This window comes from Pseudopipra pipra, chromosome 6 (assembly GCF_036250125.1).
Source record: "Pseudopipra pipra isolate bDixPip1 chromosome 6, bDixPip1.hap1, whole genome shotgun sequence".
Lineage (NCBI taxonomy): Eukaryota > Metazoa > Chordata > Aves > Passeriformes > Pipridae > Pseudopipra > Pseudopipra pipra.
Window position 1 is genome coordinate 22,507,378 of NC_087554.1, and position 19,316 is coordinate 22,526,693.

Genomic DNA, 19,316 nt, shown 5'->3' on the forward strand with positions numbered 1-19,316 from the left:
AGCCCATCAGTCTAAACAAGTCATCTAGGGCATGTTCTATGTCTTTACATAATTTTTTGTATCTGCATGCGTATATACTTAGCAGTTAGGTGCTCTGCTGCTTAAAGAAGACGAAAGTACATGGCTCTTTTTATATACAGGGCTCCCTGCAGTTCCACATTAGTCAATGAAAAGTATATAACTGAATGATAAAGTAGCAGCAGTCATTGCTCAAATTATTTATAAGTCATTCATTCATCTTTATGTATAGGGCTGTCAGGTTTTTTCCTCTTACACAGAAGGAAAGAAAAACCAAGACTTGGTGCTTGCTCTTCCAAAGAACTGTGCAAACATTAACTAAAACCAGGTGGAAAATGCTGATAGAAGGAAAAGGCCACACAGAAATTAAGATTTAATGCAGCTTTAAATATAGCTTGTTCCTAAGAAAGTATAAGAAGATTAGAAAGAAATTTTCACCAAGACCCTCAATATGTTATCATTTACTTTCCTACAGAGTGTAAATATATATGAGAAATACTATTGTTCTTATCTGGTGGCATTATGGTTTCCCTTTCCATTGGTGTAAAGTAGCATGGAATTAGACAATACTGAATCCAGGTTATTAAACATTCTGAGATATATGGTGAGTGGAAATATTATTTTTAAGAGAGATAAAATTGAATATCTTCCTAGTACTTAATACCCCAAATTACGAATGAATCCATAACAGGAAAGGTATTTTGTACCTTGTTTCTCTGTTGCTTCCAAACTCAAGCTGTAGCAGAAGAGCTTGTAAGCAACTTTTTTTTAAAAAGAAGTCCAAAATTCATGAAAGAATCATGGGCAATTAAGTGCCACAAGTCAAGCCTCCTTCTCCAAAGGCAGGTCAGAGAAGCAGAGAAGTATGCAGGCTGCCACACTGGCAGAGAGTCCTCTGTCATGTTTTGGTTTTTTTCACTTTTTTTGTGAGAGCACTTCTGGAACCACCTTGGTCCTGATGGAGCCATTGTCATAATTCCATGTGTTTAATTTTTCTATGATTCTTTTTCTTTGGAAAAAAATAATGGAATCAGTCTCTGAAGCATCTGGAGCGTCACCCCATCAATAAAACTATTTCGATAACATGCCATAACTAATCTTCAGATTTTTGAATTTTGAAAATCTGGATTTAGCTTCAAGTCCAGCTGGCTGCTCTGGCCATCATCTGTTAAAAAAAATGTCTGGAGACAGAATCTTGGCTGTCAGAGTGACTTTCTCTGTTGCGTGCTTAGCAGTACTGTGAAAAATTTGCAGCTTCACACAACTCAGTCCTTCAGAGTCCCAGGGTACCCCAGGGAAGCTGTTGAGTTTGTTAATATTGTAGCATTGACAAAGACAGATAAACCTCTTTCATTCACTTCTATTTTTGGCAACTAGCTTAGAACACAATCTTCCAACCTTATGAATCATGCCTTCAAACATACTTCAAATATACATCCACCTGTCTAAAAGAGGAAAGGGAATCTGTGGCAACAGGCTGGCCAGCCTGGTGAGGCAGGCTTTAAACTAAGGACTCAGGGTGTGGGGTCCAAAGTAGCAATGCTCACAGCATCAAATCCGGCTGAGGAACAAGCCAGGCCAAACAGAGAAGTGACAAATGTTCCTTATCTGCCTCCCAAAATGAGATCCAGAAGGCAAACCACCTCAAGAGTGTGTATGGCTGTGGTGGAGCCTCTTGCACCCTTGCTGGGAAACCTGCACACTTGATTACCTCTCTGAAATGCACACAGCATGGGAAATAAATAGGAAGAATTAGAGATCGCTGTGCGGTCACAACGCCATGATCTCATTGCAGTTACAGAGACACGATGGGGTAGCTTCCATGACTGGAATGCTGTCATGGATGGCTATGAACTTTTTAGTAAAGACAAGCCAGCAATATGAGGTGGTGGAGTTGCTCCTTACATGAGAGAGTAACTGGGATGTATTATGCTCTGTTGAGGGGTGGATGAAGAACAAGTTGAAAATTTATGAGTAAGAATTTGGGGACAGACTAACACGGTGACATTGCTGTGGGTGTTTGCTATGTGTCACCCCATCAGGAAGACAAAGTTCTAGAGACAGCTGGAAGAAGCCTCACAGTCACAGGCTTTGGTGTTCATGGTGAACTTCAGGCATACTGATCTCTGCTGGAAAGACAACACAGCCAGACACACACAGTCCAGGAGGTTCCTGCAGAACATTGATGATAAATGATTCAGATACAGGACTTGAAGGTATTCTAAGTTTTCCAATAAAAATAAATTGGGATGAGATATTGACTCCCTCAAAGGCAGACAGACCCTGCAGAGAGACCTTGACAAATTAGAGAGCTGGGCAATCAAGAACTGTATGAACTTTATCAAACACAAGTGCCGGATTGTGCACCTGGGATGGTGCAAACCTGGATGTATGTACAGACTGGGGAACAAGAGGCTGGAGAGCAGTGCTGTGGAAAGGGACCTGGGGACAAATTGAATATGAGTCAGCATATTCAAAAGTAACCACTCATTCTTGCTTGTCCATCATGAAAAACCTCAAGTGAACTGCTCAACACGCAGAGATGCTAAAAGTTTTTCTCTAGCAATGTCATCCTCATATCTCAGTTTGCTCACCTATGGAACAGACACTTAGATTTTCTCACCTATGGAACAGGCGCTAGTGCGCCCTGCCAGCCAAAAGGGTCAACTGTGTCCTAGGGAACATCAGGTACAGCATCACTGGTTGGTTGAGGGAGGTGATTGTCCCACTCTGCTCTGCAGTGGTGAGGCCTCACCTTGAATACTGTGTGCAGTTTTGGGCACCACAATATAAGAAGGACATAAAGCTATTAGAGAGTGTCTAAAGGAAGGCAATCAAGATCGTGAAGGGCCTTGAGGGAAAACCATATGAGGAGAGGCTGAGGTCACTTGGCTCGTTCAGCCTGGAGGAGACTGAGGGGAGATCCCATAGCAGTCTACAGCCTCCTAACAGGAGGAAGCAGAGGGGCAGGCACTGATCTCTGGTGACAGGACCCAAAGGAATGGCATGAAGTTGTGTCAGGGGAAGTTTAGGCTGGATATATGGGAAAGGTTCTTAAACCAGAGGGTAGTTGGGAACAGAATCCCCAGGGAAGTGGTCACAGCACGGAGCCTGACAGAGTTCAAGAATTGTATGGAGAGTACTCTCTGGCACATGGTGTAACTCTTGGAGCTGTTGTGTGCAGGACCAGGATCTGGATTTTAATGATTCCTTGTGGGTCCCTTCTAACTCAGCATTTTCTATGATTCTACCGTGAGTATTTTTTAAAACTTAAAGATTTCAATTTTTTTTTTATTTTTAAGAGTCAAATAAAACAATGCAGAAGATGGCACAAAAGTGAGAGGCTACAGGTGCCTGTTCTCTGTTCAAAAGAAAACTGTCACTGTCTAATGCAACTGTTTAAATAGCCTGTCCTAAATCTAACAGTAGAGCAGAAGAGTCAGCAGACTTATAGTTACTCAAGGGCTCAGTGAGGCAAATGTCTGGAGCACATTTTTTATTAAACAAGGAAAGGTAGAACCATTCTACCATGTTCTGACTGTTCAGATGCTTGCTACGAGTGTTACAAGGCCCATTGCAAATTACTATTTCCACATTCATATCATCTCTTATTATCTCTGCTCAGTCACTGTGAGGCAGCCTAATCTATTCCTCACCATACAGACCATTTTATTCTAACCACTAAATAGCATTTCCCATTTGGATTCTGATATTCAGCAACAGGCTCATTTGTTCAAAGACAGTTTCTACATACCTTAGTAAAAAATGACATTTTACAGACAGAGATTTTAAACAGTTTCCCAACCCAGAAGTTTAACCCCTTGGTTGTATGTGTATGTGCTTTCGTATACATATAAGTGTTATTTAAGGCAATGGGATAAATGACAATAACAAAGTATTGCATAGAATATATGATAAGTTGTCATAATAATGACTTTAAGGTTCTTTTTACTGATGAATAAATAGTAAAAATCTATTTATGAGCCCTAAGTTGCAAAGCACTTATACAGCTGCTTAACATCAAGCAACATGTATTCAGTGGGACTGATTAGAATTAACCTACTTTCACATTGGTATTAGATAGTGGCTAGTTGGTGATGGTTACCAAGTTTTTCCCTCATATGAGGCTGTAAGAATAATGTGAGGACACCTGGAAAATTGTCTGTAGAAAAAAAAGTCCAACCACCTCAAAGGAGGTGAATGAGGAGAGAGACCGTCTCATTTCTTATTACCATACCTACCATACACCGGGGCTTATTGAGAACTTTTGTACTTACAGTTGTTAGTTAATTTGCCCTTGTGCATCATCTCTCATTGATATCCAACTCTGCACCTCATTTTCAAACATATCTGCAGCCCATTTGGATGCTCCTAAATCAACATGTAGTATGTTGCATGGATATACAATTGTAAACTTACGAAGAAACTTGTAAGGAGATCACATATAAATGATGGCTTCCTTAGGTCAGAACAGATATTTATTATATATATAAGGAATGGCCATTTTTCCATAATAACGATGATTTCATGTAAAATGTAGGCCTCCGCAAGATAACATTTTCAGCAAAATTTGCAAACTGATCACATCTCTATCAAGAAAAGTAAACCATAATGGTTTTTTGGGGGGTGATTTACCTTTAGACTGTTTATTGACCTATGTACTCACAGTGTTCCTGGGAAATCTCTCTGTTTCTGATCACATTTCCACACCTCCCTGAAGAAGGACTTCCAGTTAGATTAAAAACAACTCGGCTTAATGTTATGGAATATGGATACATTTAATATTGTTGATTCAAAATACAAAAATAACTATGTTTTACAAGAAATCCAGGTATTTCATCTTGATTTTGGGTGAAAAGAAATGTGAAAATATCAAAATTTGCCATGGCAGAGAGAGAGAATTTTAAATTTCATTTCTTAACTATCCCTAGTTGACTTAAACATGAACTGAAGGGAATACTTGGAAACATGATTTAGAATTCAGTTCTGTGCTGGTCGCAAAATAAGCACCTTCTCTAACACTGGGCAAGATCAGCCTGTAAGTCATAAGTTATATAAGTTATGTGATGTTACAGGAGGTCAACTAGGTCTACTTACCTGGCCCTCTACCTGCCCTTGAATGCCATTTTTCTTGAGATGGCCTTCTGGCAAAAGACTTTAGGCTAGATAAATTATTCTGATGGTGACAGTCTGTTCCTGGCTGCCTTTTCCATTATTCTGAGCTGCATTGTTCATGTGCTACACACTTCCAAGTGCTCTGATAAGTGTCTGGGAAAAAATGGTGGCTGAGAACAGGCCTCTTATCACTGTCAGAAACATGAATTCATGAACAACTCCTCTGCCTGACTTAATTGCCTGTGGGCCAGAGAATAGCTGGAAGTGCAAACTATCTGTGTTGGAGGAAGACACTGGTTATTCTTTTTCCTAGGACAGTTATATGGCTATTTGTGTTACAGCCTTAGGTACAGAATGTTTTTAAGCCTAACCTGAAAGGAGGTTGTAACGACGTGAGGGTCAGCACTTCTTCAAGCAAAGAGGAGTTCCTTTTTGCTTTTATGACTAAAATTTCTCTGAAGACTTTAGTAGTAGATCACCTGCCCAAGGGTGCATTGCCTTGTTTTGATTTCTTTTTGTTCAGTACAGAGTGAAAGAACTGATGTACTCTCTGAAGAAACAAGATTTTCTGAACAAATGTTCTACTTGTGTAGGGAAGCCAATTTGCAAAAAAACAATGATTCAACTAAAACTCCTCCAGTTTGAAATTACTCTTAAAATATTTATCATCAAAGAATGATAAGTATGCTTTGTTTTAAACTATATTTCAATCTTTCAACAGCTTTCCAGCTTTACATGATACTGTGTTAATAATATTTCCCAGGTGGGAAAATACTCCCCTTCCTCTGAAAGAACTTCTCTCCTGACCTTTTATGCCTCATTTGTAAAGTCAAGCACAAAAGACAAGGGGAGTTGATAAAATAATAAAAATAAACAATGACAACACTCAAATGGATATTTATAGGCCATCGGGGTATCAGCTGTTGGAGATGAAGGGAGCAAGTAGATGCCATTGCACCGATCAGACTCAGGCATGGTCAGTCTTATTTTCTGAGGTTTTAGCATGCAACCCAGAGACACTTGGCCTTGACCTTTATTCTGGTAAAACATGAGATGGAATTATATAACAAAATAGCAAGTTACTGTTTCTAAAACAGGGAAAGGGAAGCCTGATAGGATACAGAAGAAATTGTGCATCAGTTTAGAGGCTAACTGCTGAATTTTTTATGTGAAGGAAAAAAGATCTACCTTCTTTTTGTCACAAAATTATCTTCCTACAAGAAAAATGGAATTATTTCTGAAAGCCACAAGGAATGATAGCCACTTTTTGGAGTGCTGTGGTGATAAGTCATTGGAACACATGTTCTCATGAGCTGATTTGGGATTTTTCAGAACAGTGAAAAGTCACAAGATGCAGCATTGTGACAGGCATCTGATTTTTATTTGGCATGTGCTGAAACATGAATCACAGTGTTCATATTGTTTTTTTCAGAGTAGAACATGAGAGTTTCAGACACTGATTCATGCTCTTACCTGAAAGCATTGCAACGACAATTTCATGTCAGCTTAAGTCTCAAGAGGGCTGGAGGTCTGGCAAAAGCACAGAAGCCCCAGTCAAAATGCTGCAGAAAGAAACAGCAAAGAAATAACAAACAATTGGAAAAGGCAAGCAACACTTCCTTTTACCAGGGCTTAAAAAGATAGAGTCAAGGACTTTTATGCTACTCAAAACACATGCCTTTCATTCAAGTGATGAAATCCAAGTAATCAAAGGAAAAGTTATCAGTGTAAAAATCACTCCATGACACATTTTTTAGAAATATACTCTTGTATTTGCTCTGGTAAATGCAGTGTTCAGAAATAATTTGAAACAGCTGGTACAAGTGGAAATTAATAATTTTTGCCTAGGTCACAGTAAATGTTTCTTGCATGCATACATAAAGAAAAGAGCAGAGACAAATTTTATAACATAGCAGAACAATTTATCTGCCTCATAGACTCATGAATATTTGAACTGAGCATTTGAGACTGAGGAAGTAGTCTGAAATCTCGAAGTCTTGTTATTTCCTTCAGTAATTGTGGAGTTTTGATGTTTAGCTCCACAAGAAAGTAAATCTGTTGAGAATTTTATCCTTATACGAAAAGCATATATATTTAGTGGCCAAAAGACATGAAGCAGAGATTGTATTTTATTGTGACACAGAACTGTGAGACAAGATCTACAAATGTGGAGTGCTCTTGTATCTGAAATGCCATTGGGTTGCCCTTATATGCATGAATACTTTAAACAGCCAACCTGTTGCCATAACAAAAGTGAAAGGGAGACAGAGAGAAAGAAAGGTGGGAAGGCAACAGATGTCTTATATATACTAATGGCAACGGAAAGTGATCTAACCCATGGGACCCTTATCTGAATAAACTATGAGTGCTCTGAACTAAATAGTTTATTAATTTCCATGAAAAATTGAGAGTTGAAGTCTTAGACTCAATGATTTATAACATATTCTGGATAAAAAAATGAATTCTATTATATGAACAATACAACCTATGAAGTTACAAATACAGCTGCATAAATACTGGATACATGAGAGGTTTTTTTCTCAATAGAGAAAAATAGCTGGTAGCTTTTCTGCATAGAGCAATTTGATTCTGAGTTAGAAGTTAATTTTGAGGCTAAGTGAGGTGCTAGGCTTGTATTTTCTTAAATGAAAATGAGATGCTGTGGACTACGGAAATACATAAAGAAATGGTCTTATATGGTTCATTTTCCTACAACAGTTATTTAGGAAATGTAAAAGAAAATAGTCTGATATTTTCTGTTATCACTGAACTTATGAGGATTAAATTATTCCTTCAGTTGAACATAAGATCCTTTTACATCTTAGCCTCATCCTCTTATTTTTAATCTGCCTTTTTCGAAGTTTTAACATGGAGGTAATTACCTGTCACTGCTGAGTAGAGTTACATACAGAAACAAAAAATAAGTTCCCTTTTTGGCAGGAAAGTAACAGTATTATGACTGGACAATTTAACCATTATTTTTTGGCTCAGAAGTTAACACCCTGCTGAAGCATTTATATTTCTCTGGGCTCTTGAACAGGGAGAAAGACATTACTGCAGGTTACAACTGGCTTACAAAAATAAGGTTTTCTGTTGTAGTCTGCAGCCTTGAGATTTCATTGTTGTAATCAAACAACAAAAACAACCCTGAATATTAGATTCTGCACAATAAGGCGGCCTCCAAAACCAACCAGTTCCCCAGATTGTCTTTCACCAGCCTATACAAGGTTATAATTTTTCAGTATTTGTGGACATCACTGAAATTTTTAGGGCAATGCTAAACATATTCCTTTTCAACAAACTAAAATTTCGTATGGCAGACCTAAATGCATTTTAGCTCAGAAATCCTGACTAAATCCTAACTGTGACACTAACTTAAGGCTATCTGAATAAGCTGACAATAGTTACCTATGTCACACAGCTTTTGCTTTCACCAGTAGTACAGATTTTTCTAGAGATGGATTAGAAACGGAAAGAGATTAATCTGTCCTAAGTAGACCCTTTCTGTTCTCGTGTGTATTTAGCCCACAGAAAGGCACTCAGTCCTCGCTATCCTCCTTATTGCTATCAGGCTTCCTTTTCATGGTTTGGGAACAGCATCTTTGTGTTTATGGGTTTATGAAAGCCCAATAATTCAAGGAGGCAGAGTAACTTCCTCTTAGTGTAAAGGGGGATTCTGTGTAGCGGGTTTCTGTGTAATGGGTTTCTGTGGCTGGGTTTTGGTAGCAGGGGGGTTACAGGGGTGGTTTCTCTTAGAAGCTGCTAGAAGCTTCCCCTTATCCCGTAGAACCAATGCCAGCCAGCTTCGGAATGGGCTTCCTGCCACAAGGTCGAGCCAATCAAGAGTGATAGTAACACCTCTGTTTTAACATATTTAAGAACAGAAACATATTGCACTGAAAAAATTCCAGCCAGGGAAGAGTGTAGTGAGAACATGAGAACAACAATGCACACACCAAGGTCAGTGAAGAAGGAGGAGGAGGAGGAGGAGGTGCTCAGATGCTGGAGCTGTGGGCTCTGCAGCCCGTGGTGCAGACCATGGTGGAGCAGCTGTGCCCCTGCAGCCCATGGAGGACCAAGAGGATGCAGAGACTCACCTGCAGCCCATAGAGGAGCCACTACTGGAGCAGGTGGATATCTGAAGGAGGCTGTGACCCCATGGGAGGCCCAAGATGGAGCAGGATCCTGTCGGACACCTGCAGCCCGTGAAGAGAGGGGCCATGCTAGAGCACATTTTTCCTGAGTAGGACTTGTGGCCCCTGTGGAGGACCCACAGTCCATGAAAGACTGCACCTCATGGAGGAGTGACCCATGGGACAGCAGTTTGGGAAGAACTATTGCCCAAGGGATGGACTCACACTGGAGAGGTCCATCAAGGACTGTCTCCCATAGGAGCGCCCCCATGGGAGCAGGGAAAGGACTCCTCTCCCTGAGCAGCGGCAGAAAGAACAACTGACCATAACCCCCATTTCCCGTCCCCCTGCACTGCTGGGGGGGGGGGGAGGGAGAACATGGAAGGAAGAAGGGGTGGGCAGAAGATGTGTTTATTTTACTTATCACTCTTTTGCTCTGACTCTGTTAGTAATCAATTCAACTAGTATCCCCACTTTGAGTCTGTTTTGCCTGTGATGATGATTAGTAAGTGACCTCTCTCAGCAATCAACTCATGACTCCTTTGCTGTTTTCTTCTCTCCTCTGTCCAGTTGCAGAGGGGAGTGAGAGAACGCCTTTAGTGGGTACCTGTCATTCAATCAGAGAACTTCAGCACAATCTCATAATGTGCCTATCTGCACAGGCTATCAATGACAGACCACTACCAGCCTCTTTCATCATGACCCTTTCATTTCAAAGCAGAATCTTCTAAAAAAATTCATATTAGTAGGTGATATCAGTACTGAGGAAATGCATAGAAACTGCCAGAGCAAAATATAGTATTTGTTGTTTAATTATAATTGAATAATATTAACTGATTAGTAGAGCAGATTCATACTAGACTATTAAATTTGAATAGCGTTAGTAAGATTTAGTTCACTTGTATTGACAGCAGTCTGGTTTTGCTGATAGACTGCTTGTTTTCTCCCAATTTGGAATACATCTCAGAAGCCTTACTCTGGTTTTCTTTTTTTTTTTTTTTTTAACAAGTGTCCTAATACTGTAGATATTTAGTGGAAACTTGCAGCTTGCTCTCAAGACAGCTGATCATTCTTCCTCTATTTGTACATTTCATTTACATCCTTGTTGGCACATGTTAAAACTACAGACAGAAAAAACAAATCAGCATTTTGTTTCAAAGCAGAGCTGCAGGAAGAATTCGTTGCCCATTATTTTACCTATAATATTTCCAGTTGGGATTTTTTTTTTAGTGAGAAAGAATAAACAAAAGATATTGCCACATATTTCAAACTGTAAGCTTTTAAAAAGCATCATTATTTTTTTTCTATCCAGTTACAGGAGCAGAACAGCCCACAAGTGCTGTGTAGGGTATTTTGTAGCCTCATTTATTTAGAAATTAATCTCACCTGGCAAAGTAAGAACTATTTGCTATTCCCAGCAGTGATGACCTAAAAAGTCAGCATTAAACAGTGTTTGTTAGAGACTTTATAATGTAATCAGGCCTCTTTATTGATGCTTGCTGCTGAGAAGGGCATAAAGGTTCTCCCAGAGAAAGCAGTGGAAACTTGGTTTCAGCAAATCACTTAAGCAGATGCTTATTTAAATATGTGTTTCAGTTTAAGCAGGTGCTTATATTCCATCAAAGTAAACTAGTCTCAAAAATGTACTTCATTGCTCTTTTAAAGATGGGCTAGCACCCTGATTAAAGCCTAAATTTTCAAACACTTACATTTCTGGCTCTTCTCTAAAGATCTTTGAGAATTTCGGAGCCCCAACTTAGTTGTTATCCATCTGCAATGAATGAGAACATTTTCTTCCTCCGTATGAAATCTCATTGGTTGATGAAGAAAATATAGTTTAGCATTAAAAAAGAGAAATCAGAAGTCTTATGTCTCCCATATTAAAGAATGCTAGGTTAAAATGAGCTTTCATTCCTCTAACAGGGTGAATAACTATGCTTGTAAGGAAGACCAGTTGTGTAGAGATGCAGCACACACACAGGCACTTGCATTCTTACCACTGAGTCACAACTGAGCCTGCAAACAGATTGCTCACTTCTTGGGATCTTTAAGGGCCCCTCAACCTTTTCATATGAGCCTATGTCTGAGTCACATGCCCACCCAGATGTCACTGTCAGTAGCCACATTTGCCCAAATAGAATAGCTCATTTCTTCAATCATTTCATTCTGGAAAAATATCTTGTTTATACAGTTTCCTAACTTCTGCAGTGGCTCAGTGTTACCACATTTCCATGACAAATGAAGAATGTCTGTTTACCAAATTCCCAGTTCTAAATGTTTCAGATAAATTGATGAGAGTTATCCTTGAGTAGTAACAGTAGAATTAATACTGGTAAAAAATATAACAAATATATATAGTAAGCTATGCTGCTGCTACTAGGTGTTTTGTGTATTTACATGTGAGTAACTGAGTAAAGAAAAATGACATTTATGAAAGAAATGTAAAGAGGGAGGAAGGAAAAGAACTACTATTACAAAGTACAATTCTTTGAACATTTTTGTGCCAATAGAAAAATGTTTGGGGGTTTGGAAGTGTGGTTTGCACACTTGATTTTATTCCTGATGTTTCAATGATTTTTTTGTTTGAGTAATTTAACCTCCAAAAATCAATGTGTGCTTCTAGATAAAGACTACAGGGTCATCAGACACGTAGATGTTAAAAAAGCAATACTTTTTCTGTCTCAAACCTCCTTCATTAAGGATTTGCATACATCTCGAAAGATCAGATTTCTAATTTGAAGAGTATTTGGGGATTTTTGGAGATGAAAGGCACCATTCAAATGTTAGCTATTACCATTGCAAGAGGCAATCTTTACTATCACAGTAGGGGTAGGTGCTATAATTAGTGCCAGATAGCACTGCTACCGTTATTCATTTATATTACTGACAGTTCTGAAATGATCTTGTGGGGAAAAGCAGATATTATTTGAGAACCTATTCCTGATTCTGATCCCTAATTAATTGAACGTACAATCTCTTAGAAACATATACTCTTTTACATGAAATATTATAGTAGTTGCTGTTAGTGTGAATGACAGTATATTGGTCTTTATGTGCGGTGGGACACTGAATATGATATCATACAATCTTTTACTTTTACTTTCCTTTGAATTTCCAGGTTCAAGCTGTTACTAGCTGATTCACACCTGTATTTCTGATCTGCTGAGAAAGGTATTGTTGATTTATGGAGCAGTCATTATTACTGCAACATAATTGAGAGACAAGAAAATATTTAAGATCATTTAACAAACTCAATTTACTTTTTCATCTCTCTGTTTTGAAACACTGGCATATATGCCTTTTATACTTGTATATTAAACTTAGCATTACAGTGTTTATTTCCCTTCACTCTACAATATAGAGTTTATTTTAATACCAGAAACGCTCACCGTGCACAAGGAAAATTTCACTTTTTCACTAAAGAACTGAAAAAAACATCAGGATGACGTAGGCAACCAGTAAGAGAACTGCAGTAAAATTAGCATTACCGGCAACTTAAGGATTTATCGTGTTTGTACAGATCATTCAACCCATTCAGAAAATATATTATGTGAAAACCAGTAACAGGCTCTTACAGTTAATTATTTTTGATAGCACATAAGAATAAAATCCAGTGGGTGCTTTCCCATCTCTTGGCCCTAAAACACTAACAGCAGTTAAACTATTTTGGCAGCAGCTTAGCACGAGATGTTTATGATCTGTAAGAAACATCTGTTTATCATAGAATCATAGAATGGTTTGGGTTGGAAGGGACCTTAAAGATCACATGACTGAGATGGTTTACACATATTGAAGATAAGGGTCTTGCAGCATCATAAACTTGTAGATAGATATGTTATATGATACATACGTATGTGCAGACCGAAATACATCAGAAATCTACCCATGTTGCATTTTTATTGTATAATACTTTTCAAAAGGCTCTTCTATCACACCCTATAATTTCAGGTTCCTGCTTCTCAAGCTTTCCTCTCCAATTGAAGTCACCTTTTTGGATGCCTTTCATACACAAGTTATATTTATGTATGTCTCAGGAATTCCTAAATTTCAGTTAAGTATGCAGTGAAGATAGAAAAATTGTAGCACATACATTTCCCAAACTGATTCTAAATTAAATTTCTATTCCTTTTCCTAGGCTTTTCAGGTGTCTTAATATCCTTTGAGAGGGTTAGCAATTTCACAAAGTCATCAGTAGCAGCGAATTTCATTAATAATGCTACCCCTTTGGTTCAGATTATTAATGAGGACATTTAACAAGAACAGGCACAAGATCTTGCACCCGCCTTTTTTTAATAACATTAATATATTTAATACTTGGAAACTACTCTGTTTTTTTATGACATACTATATCTTCTCTATTCGACTGCTGTATTTCTGTTGTGCAGCAAGTGATCGAATTTGGTACTGCATATTTTGATTTGTGCTAACACTCCTATACCTAATTTTACTAGTATGCCTTACATTTATTTATGTCATAAATCAAGCTGCCATTGCATTCTTACTTTTTTGCAACATATATTCATATGCCATTGCTTCTGCATCATGAGTGGAAATTAATTTTGAGTTGATTTTTTGGCAAAATTATACTTATTGCAAGGTACTGTAAACATCTTCTTTCATGATGTATCCATTAAGATGAAGGTTAAAAACACTGCTATGAGGTGTACCTCATTTTTAATTCAGTTTTATTACATGCACTGTTATCTGTAACTCTGTAGCACTTTTAAGTATTCAGTAAGTTCTGTAACAGCCAGTCTAACATCCATATGGACAGCCAAAGATGCTTTCCTTTGCAGTTAATGTCGACTACTTCAGTTTACATCAGAGCTCTATGTGATTTTCAGAACATTTAAATATGCCTGATTTCCATCAGCAGCATGGGAGTAAACGGAAGCTCAAAATGATTGAGAGCAGCCCCGCAGAGAAAGTTTTGGGGGTGATGGTTGATGAAAAACTTAACATGAGGCAGCAGTGTGCGTTTGCAGCCCAGAAAGCCAACTACATCCTGAGCTGCATCAAAAAGAGCATGGCCAGAAGGTGGAGGGAGGTGATTCTTTTCTCTATTCCGCTCTTGTGAGACCTCACCTGCATTATCGTGTACAGTTCTGGTGCCCCCAACACAAGGACATGGAACTGTTGGAGTAAGTCCAAAGAAGAGACACAAAATTGATAAAGGGACCTCCCCTATAAAGACAGGCTGAGAAACTTGGGGCTCTTCAGCTTGAAGAAGAGAATGTTGGGTGGAGGCCTCACAGCAACCTTCCAGTGTCTGAAGGAGGCATACAGGGAAGCCAGAGAGGGACTCTTCATCAGGAACTGTAGTGATAAGACAAGGAGTAATGGATATAAATTGAAAGAGGGGAAATTTTAATTAGATATTAGGAAGAAATTCTTTACTGTGAGAGTGGTGAGACATTGGAACGGGTTGGCTAGGGATGCTGTGGATGCTCCAACCCTGGTGGTGTTCAAAGCCAGGTTGCATAAGGCCTTGAGCAACCTGGTCTAGTGGGAGGTGTCCCTGCCCCTGGATGATCTTTAATGTCCATTCAAACTCTCTAACAGCCTATGATACCGGATGATTTGCCAAGAATCCTGTTGTGAGCTAGTAGTAAATCTGTTAAAATAACTGGGAAATCCTCCCAGATATACACTGTATGTTCTGATCATGAAATCATTTAGATTCTTAATCTGTAGTGTTACTCCAGCTATTAACTTCATCCAATAAAACCTCTTGTCTGTATATGACACATTTAAGCAGGTTATACTAATATATTCTAATTATTCATTATGATTAGGTGTTTTTCATTTTACAAGTATTTATTTTTTCAATTATTATAACCACTTGCTCAGTCATAAAAAGTATTTACCTGTGGAGGCTATGATTTTCCAGACAGTACAGCAATAGTTGATGTGCTCTGTCTAGCTGTGTGATTTGTACTGTAACAAAAAGAAAGAAAGGCCAAAGGAATACGTATACTTTTGTCCTTCTGTGTAGCTGACTTAAGCCACTGCTTGAAATAAGTTTATTCTCTCTCTCTGTGTATTAATGATGCTGAGCATTAGCTAGACGTGTGATTCCATGATACAGTGAAGGTCATAGGATTTCTTCTACTCTTGAGTTGCTGGACTCATTAGCACATCCAAAAAGGCTCAGAAACAGGTAAAAATAATGCTTCTGAGCAGCAGAGATGTTAAGGAAATGTTTCCAAAAGTGGCTAGCAAGCCATGACTATGAATACTCTGCAACGACCTCTACCTCTGTGCCAAGACCTCTGTTTGTCAGAGGAAGCTCTGGCAGCTCAACCAATGTGTGGTTCAGGATCAGTGGTTGTCTACTGTTAGGGTCTGGTCTGCAATTCTCTGCCATCTGAGGTATCGGCAACTGATTTCTGTCTTGCCAGAACTAAAGAGTCCAATCAGCTATTCAGCTGAAGGATTTTGTTCTGCTAGCTATTTACTTGTGGAGTGCTGAGATATTTGGAGCTGATTGTGAGAATATCTCTCTCCTTTAATGCTCCAAAGAGTCTAACTGTCACACACTGCAAATTCAGAATACCCATGCAGGCTGAGAGACCACCTTGGCATGAGTATAGGACAAGTTTACTTGTCCATGCTACAGAACAGAGTCAAACATTTTGTTGCAACCAATACCAAACTCAGTTAATTCTCCATCACTTCCTCATCACAAAAATGGAAATTACTAAGTACCTTTTCTTCATAATCCTGAATCTTGACCTTTTTAAAATAAAAACAAGAAACATCTTTCCAAACCCAAATTCTGTCTGATTTCAAAATATCCTAAACCTGTTTCTAAAGCAACTCAAAACAGATAAAAAGATCAAAACATGCCATGTCACACTTTAAAGATTGTTTGAAAGGGCAACCATTCCTCCCTCTGCATGGGAAATGCTAACATTGACAAAGTTTTTGTTCTTTTCAAGATGAAGGCTTTGCTTTCTCTGAGATTTTCAAACATTTTTGTGACATGACTGAGTGAATCTCCCAATTTCTTCTTCTCTGAATGTTTTGTTGATGTGTGGTGCAGGTTCCATTTCATGGCTGATTGGGATTAGTGAACACCAGCCTTCTGAGAGAGGCTTTAAGAACATCCCACAAACTGAGTGGCAGATGGGAAAACAGTTTTTGGCAGCACTGGCTTTCTAATTACTGCAAAAAGAACCCAGCATCATGCCTCCACCCCAAGCAGCTGTACTTTAATTTGCAATGGAAATAATCCAATCAGATCTGTCTTTTCCCTCTCTTCACTTAATCCTGTCTTGTTTTATTTTTTAATGTGATCATTATTTATTTGGTTTAATATTTTAAACTAAGTCTCTCTGTTTTTTTCTCTTAAGGCCTGACTGCCAAGAATTTCTCCATGATGGGATTACTAAGAGATTAGCCACTGCCAGGAACTTTCCTTAAGTATGATAGGATTATTTAGGGAACAAACTGTTGTCATGTTCCATCATCATGAATTGGGATTCCAGGGGCGGACTGAACTGTCCAAGCTGAGAAGTCACAAGTGTTCCAGGGAAGACTCAAAGTGAGGGCAACAAGCAAAAATCTGATATTTCGAAGTAGTCAGAATTTAAAAATATCTACTGTCTAGGCAGAAAGCATCAGACTCCCCAATGATTTATTTCAGATGTAAATTAATGCACATATAAAAGGAATAAGAAGGCTTAGGTCTATGGCAAATAGATGATTCCTTTCCCCTGTTCTAGCAACCACCAGAGTTCCCACTATCTTAATTTGATTTCTTTTAGACATATCATGCATTCAGACAGCAGGTATACTCACAGTGTCCCCATGCATCCCAGAACATTACTTGCAAAAAAAGAAAAAAACCCGAGTCTTACCATTTTCATATTAACTACGTGCACTACCACCTTCTTGCCTTGGTTCCGGCCAGGACAGGGTTAATTTTTGCAGTAGCCAGGAGGGGGCATGGCCAGGACACTATACCATCTCACCTTATTGCTGGTGGTGGGGGGAAGGGAGTCTCTGCCAGGGAGAAAGGGTTCCTTCCAGTGGAGTAAGCAGAGGGAGCAGTGGAGTGGTCCCAGTTCTGAGCGGGAGGGAGCAGTTGGGGGGTAGCACGACAGAAGGAGTGGTCAGGTATCGTCTATTGTCGGGGGTTTCTGCAGTGAACAGTAATAATTTCTTTTCTTGTACCTTCTATCATTAATATTGTTGTTGTTACTGTTCATTTTTTTTATCTCATTGCTGTTTCCAGCACATTGTTTTTATCTCAACCCATGACCTTCACCTTTTGTGCCTGCAATTCTGGTCTCCAGCCAGCCACAGGGGGAAAGGAGGATGAGGAGGGAGGGAGCAAGTGAGTAGCAGAGTAATTTGGAGTTTCAGTGGGAACACAAAACTGGGGAGTACCATTCCTAAACCATGACACTTCTTCAGGATGAAAGATTGCTTAACCATGTTTATGGACTTCCCATGACTAACAGGCAATAATATATATATATCTGTGCTTTTGGAAAAGAACCATAAGAGTTTCATTTAGGCACAGAAGCAGTTGCAGTTGAGGTGTTACACGTAAAGTGACATCCAGAACAATGTTATCCACCAATTTTCTTAGTATATTACATTGCAGAAGTAGATTCTACTGTGCAGACTCAATGTCTTCATCAGTTGTTATACTCACATTGATTCACAAAAGGCCAGATTCTAAGCACCCATTGCCTGTGTAAACAAGCATTTACTTGTGATGTAAATGCTTACATAAATCTGAAGTCAAAAGTAATTTTCTTTAAAAAGTAAAGATGATTTACATTATTGTCAAAGAAGGTATGGGCTTTGTCCTCACAAAGCCCTCTATTTTCTACTAGAAAAGTGGGCTCAAAGTGAAAAAAAGAAAACCATGGTGGTAAATAAATTTTCTCTGGTTACCCTTCAAAATAGCATACAGTTTAACTTTTAATTAGCTAGATTAAATTTGTGTAGGTTTTCTGTTGCCTTTCTTTTTTGAAGAATCATGGAACTACAACACTTTTAAGACAGAGAAAGCAGACAGAAAATCCCTGCTACCCAGTATAAATCTACTGGCTTCCATTCTACTTTCCTAGCCCTTTCAACAAACTGATTTCTATTAAAATACAGTATTTCGTCAAAAGCAGTTTATCTACACCATTTTTTTTACTTAAAAGGACACCAAAAAAATCTCATTGTTTAAGATATTAATATAACTAGGACTTGAATAGCTTCTGTAACTGCAAATACTGAAATAAAGGTTCACCCATTCTGACCTACAAATTAAATAGACCTATACAAGCACTAATTTCAAGACAGTAAGTATTTCATCTTAATTCTCTAACAAGCAGTTTATATTAACAGAATAAAAAATATTTTAGGGCTTATATCTTAAAATAAGAGTGATTTTTTTTTCTTTTTTTTTTTTTTTATTTTAGACTAGAGGTAGAGATTTTATTTAAACTTGTCATTAGTTTTGGACCACTTCGTCCGCTGTTATTGTCCTGTTTTACCAAATGGAAACCGACTTAATGAAGTCAAAGCCAGAATGCAATTAATATTTACAACAAAGTTGAAATTTGAAGTCCTGAAATACAGACTCAAGCATAGGCTTAAAGCAGACTTAAAGTGTCCAAACAAACCTTGTGCCAAGTCACAGCTCATGGGCTAATTTCACCTCAGTACAAACAATAAGAGTGTTCAATTTTCACCACCATTCCTAATTCCATATACGTTCATCTCTACATGAGGTAAATAGCTAAAAGGATTAGCCAAGAGTTAGATTTATATTTTTTCACAAGATAAATATGTTTATTAATAGGGAACATCATAAAAATCACAAGGAAACATATTTCAAGTAACTGGAAGTTCAGATAACTTATATGCTGTCATAAAGAGAATTTTGCTGTTTCCAAACAAATTAGAAAATTATTTTGTCCAATATTAATTCCATTACATAAAGTATGTAGTTTATGTCAATAACATTGCCTCTGTTGTAAAACATAACTAAAAGTAGTGTATTTGTAAAGCACATTTTAACAAGACAGTACAGAAAACTAC

The 19,316-nt window shown here is 38.3% G+C and overlaps 1 long non-coding RNA gene across 1 annotated transcript in view; it reads right to left on the minus strand.

Moving 5' to 3' along the window:
• Positions 1 to 6,610: 6,610 nt before the first annotated feature.
• Positions 6,611 to 19,316, minus strand: part of LOC135416782 (uncharacterized) — a 63,440-nt gene continuing 50,734 nt past the window's right edge. The window contains exons 2-3 of the long non-coding RNA XR_010431719.1: positions 10,976 to 11,037; positions 6,611 to 6,695 (exon numbers count right to left, since the gene is read on the minus strand). This is a non-coding gene — a long non-coding RNA (uncharacterized LOC135416782). The remainder of the gene's footprint in view (positions 6,696 to 10,975; positions 11,038 to 19,316) is intronic.